Source organism: Chrysochloris asiatica, unplaced genomic scaffold (assembly GCF_000296735.1).
Source record: "Chrysochloris asiatica unplaced genomic scaffold, ChrAsi1.0 scaffold00373, whole genome shotgun sequence".
Classification (NCBI taxonomy): domain Eukaryota; kingdom Metazoa; phylum Chordata; class Mammalia; order Afrosoricida; family Chrysochloridae; genus Chrysochloris; species Chrysochloris asiatica.
Genome location: NW_006408891.1, coordinates 2,069,063 through 2,073,724, shown reverse-complemented (window position 1 = coordinate 2,073,724; position 4,662 = coordinate 2,069,063). Strand labels below are relative to the sequence as shown.

General features: G+C 35.8%; 1 pseudogene; it reads right to left on the bottom strand.

The window, feature by feature from the left end:
* Nucleotides 1-3,363: 3,363 nt before the first annotated feature.
* Nucleotides 3,364-3,994, bottom strand: LOC102835553 (annotated as a pseudogene).
* Nucleotides 3,995-4,662: the final 668 nt, after the last annotated feature.

The following is a 4,662-nucleotide window of genomic DNA, read 5'->3' as shown; positions in this document are numbered from 1 at the left end:
ATACATTCCTGTCACTCAAGTTTATTGCAATTCTCAATCACCATGATTTGTAATACTTTAAAAAAATAATCACATATATAATGTAAGTACTGTTCTGGTAGCATAGTGTTTACAAGTTGAGCTGATAACCTCAAGGTCAGCAGTTCAAAAGTACCAGCTGTTCCATGGGAGAAAGATGAGTTTTTCTGCTCCCATAAAGATTTTTAGCCTCAGAAATTCTATGCAAGTTCTATATGAGTTGAAAACAACTCCACAACATATCACCAACAACAGCATAAGTATTGAGCTCACAAACTTCATTGTAGTCAGTAAAAAGGAAATCAATTCTTGGGACATATTGAATCAAGTTTACTGCAAACTTTAAAAGGTAAAGAAGTTATTCTGTTGGGTAGTCTAAAGTAGATTTTTTGTTTGTTTTCCTTTTTTTTCCCTAGCCAATGCTTTTATTTATTTATTTATTTAAACTTTTTGTTGTGAATTGAGTGAGTGAACATTTACAGGGCAGTTCATCAATTCTACATTTAGCAAATCATCACAATGATTACATCCCTCTCCATGCACCATCAAGGATTGGGGGCACATCGTGTATTCCTGAATTTGCCAAGAATGAATTGTAGACGTATTTCTCTGAATTTGGAAAGGTAACAGAAAATCTTAGGTAAACTCTATATTGACCTTTGTATGTTATAGACTTGTGTCCTTGGGATTAACTGTATCCTGCTGTTTTCAATCATCTTTGAGGTATATTATTTCTTCATGGACGCACAGGCTGTGTGCAGCAATACTGAATGTGATGAGTGTCCTAATGGTTTGAAAGTGCTTATCTTCTATAAAAAGAGTAGCTTTTATTTTGTGGATATAGTTCACTCATGGGCTAGATGATGCCCCATGACCTAAAGCCTCCCCTTACTAAAGAATAATAATAACAATATTGTTTGTTTCCAGAAGGTTCTTCTTAGAAATATAAGTTTAGAAGAGAAGAATTGATACCAATATTAGCTAGACTCCTCTAAGTACCTATTCAGTACTAAGCATGGATTTAGAATTTATTATTGTTACTCTTCACAGACATCTTTCAAAAAGTTAACCATGAGGGAACTGAGACTCAGAGAAGTTCTAGATGACAGAAACATATATGAAAATTAAATAATGTGATACATGTGAAAATATTTACAGAAAACTTTTCATACAGCACATAGTTAAGTAATCAATGTCAGGTTTCTTGCTTTGTTGATGACTACTTCATATTCCACCTTCTTGTTGATTATAATGCTGACTTGGCAGCTTATGAAATTTTTAAGCCTCTTTCAATCCTTCTCTAATCTTTACCACAAATATTTGGTAAAATTTAAAACTCCAAAATAAATGCATGGCATATATGGGTATTGTTTGCTAACTACAGAAAAGTTCCAATTATTGTAGCTATCACAATGAGCTAAAGTCTAAAAATGGCTTATGTTATATATTCATATTCAAATATATGACCATGGTTTGGGTATTTATAAGTGATCACTTAGGATTTGTTGTTAGGTGTCATCAATTGATTCCAACTCATACTGATCCTGTGCACTACAGAATGAAACACTGCCTACGCCTACATCATCCTCAAAGGTGTTATATTTGAGCCCATTGTTGTAGCCTCTGTGCCCACCCATGCTTTGGAGGGACTTCCTCTTTTTAGCTTTCCAGAACTGATTTTTCCTGATAATATGTCCAAAGTACTTGAGGTGAAGTGTTACCATCCTTGCTTCTAAGTAGCATTCTGATTGTACTTCTTACAAGAAACATTTGTTCATTCCTCTAGCAGTCCATGATACTTTCAATATTTTTCAATATTATAATTCAAATACACCTATTCTTCTTTGGTCTTCCTTATTTATTGTCTAGTTTTCACAAGCACAAAAGACAACTGAAATTAACAAGTTTGGGACCAGGCTTACCTTAGTCTTCAAAGTGATGTCTTACTCCTTAACACTTCATAAGTTATTTTGCAGTAGATTTGCTGAATTCATACTGTGTTTGATATTTTGATTACTATTTCCATGAGCATTGCTTGTGGATGCAATTAAAGTAAAATCCTTGACAACTTTAATCTTTTATCTATTTATCATGTTAATAGCTGCAGTTGTAAGGATTTTTGTTTCTTTTTATTGATTTTTTTTCAGTTCTAATTTTCTGTCTATTTTTGATTGTTAGAAACAAAACAAAACCTACAAACACACAGTCCCAGAATTTTCCCAAACCAATCAACAGTTCTTTGGCAATGTTAGAGTAAGTAATGTAACTGACAAGCTAATTACCATAGTTTATAAGATAAAGTCTAATTAAAGAGCTTGATTAAAATAGGAAAATAATGTAAAGTGTGTAGAAGCTCATTTGAAAGAAACATCAAATATTAAGACTTGCCTCTGAAAAACACTATTTATTAAACAGAAAATACAAATAAGCAAAAATGACATACATGAAGTTATGTGACATTTTTTTCCAGTTATAAGCTCTGGTAGCGTAGTGGTTACGAATCGGGCTGCGAACCTTAAGGTCAGTGGTTCAAAACTACCAACTGTTCCGCGGGAGAAAGATGAGAGATTTACACCCTTGGAAACCCTCCACAGGGTCGCTATGGGTCGGAACCGACTCGATGGCACTTAACAACAACAACAACATACTTTATCACATGAAAAAAAAAATTATAGATTGTAAACAGGAAGAGCACTATGCAAAAATGTGCTAAGGTAACTTTAGTATTATGAGAATAGATTAATAGTCAATTGTTGTCTCACTTTGTTGACAAAAAATCAAATAAGAAATACACAGGAATAGCACTGTTAATTAAGTATGCCAAATGAGGTGTTTATCACCATGTATTCAAAAAAAGTAATCATTCTCCTCTCTTAAATTTTATGCACCGTCTGTCAATTTTTGGTACTATCAATTAACATTTCATAAAAAGAAACACTTTCAATTTGATAGTTCAAGGTACCAAACCGAATACATGGTAACTGTAGAGTTTTGATAAAATTTTTCACAATGATTCATATACCCCTAATTAACTAGTTGTGCCCAAAGGCAGCTGTAAAAAAGCACATCATCACAAGTTATATAGAACTATAAAACTCAGTTGAGAGTGAATAAAGCCTGAAATTACAGATCTCTGAAAGCCCAAAGGTAGACACATATTAAATAAAGAGCATTTGAACATTCTGGTATGTTTAGAGTTTTGCTGAGAAGTATCTCTCCTGGTGTGGCGCTGTAGGATCAGCAGTGGATCAGACTCTGAACCACAACGTCGGCAGCTCAAACCTACCAGCAGCTCCTAGGAAACCCTATACAGGGTCGCTTTAGTCGGAACTGACTCAACGGCACTTAATCACAACAACATGTCTCAACATTGCAGCAGGTGGCCATTAACATCTGATCCCGAGGGCGGCTCTGGGACAATTCGTGCTGCTCAGCTGAGGCCACGCTGGTGCCAACTGAGCCCGCCTGGCTCGAAGCTGCTCCATATTTAGCTTGAGGCCCACCTTGTCTACCATATCTTGAAGCAGCATATCCAAATGGTTCTGAGGAGTCATCAGCGTCGTTGCGCTGCTCATTGTGTCTTCCATTTGCTGTGCTTGGACTTCCAGAATCTCAAATTGGTGCTCGAATTTGTCCATCAAGGCAGAGATCTTCTACAGATTGTTTTCGATGTCACTTCCATCAACTTAACCACACCGGCCATCAACTTGGTCACCTTGCCCATCGTTATTGCCCTCTGGACACTAGCAGCCACCATATCTACCCATACATTCATTCTCAAGAAATTCACCGCCTGTTTCTTCCGGCTGATGCCATTTTCAGTGTGTATCCTCGCAAATTTCATGTTGCCCTTATGAATGACCTTTTTAATCTTGACCTTTTCCGCCTTTTCCTCCTTGTTGCATTTTTTCGTACTCCTTCTCAGTTCTTTGGCTACGAACTTGGGGTTGAACAGGTGTTTCACCATGTTGGGCATGGTTTGGCGTTCCTCTGGGTCTGCGGCCTGGGTCGAAATCAGCACAGCAAAGAGGGAGAAGGAAAGTCTGTTGCCGGTTGCCATTCCTTTGTTTTGATCTCTTTTATTGATTTTTAATCTATTTTTAATCTAAAAACTGTATTCTTTGGTCTTAATCATCATCAAGCGATTCAAGATTTATTCTCTCTCTGCAGGAAAATTGTTAATGAGTCTTCTTCCAATCCTGATGGCATGCTCTTTTTCATATAGTCCAGTTTCTCAGATTATTTGTTCAGCACACAGATTTAATAAATATGGTGCAAAGCTACAATCCTTACTCATGCTTTTCCTAATTTTAAACCATTCAGTTATTCTGTTGGCATGACTGACTCTTGACCTATGCACATGTTCTTCATGAGCACAATTAAGTGTTCTAGAATTCTTAGTTTTTACAATGTCATCCATAATTTGTCATGATCCACACATTTGATTGCATTTAAAGTCAATAAAGCATAAGTAAACATCTTTCTAGTATTCTCTGCTTTCAGACAAGATCCAGCTGACATCCACAAAGATATTATTCATTCTGTGTTTTGTTCTGAATTCTGCCTAAATTTCTAGCAACTCTCTGTAATGTGAATGCAATGCTAAAATTATTTTCAAATTATCTTCAACAAAATTTTACTTGC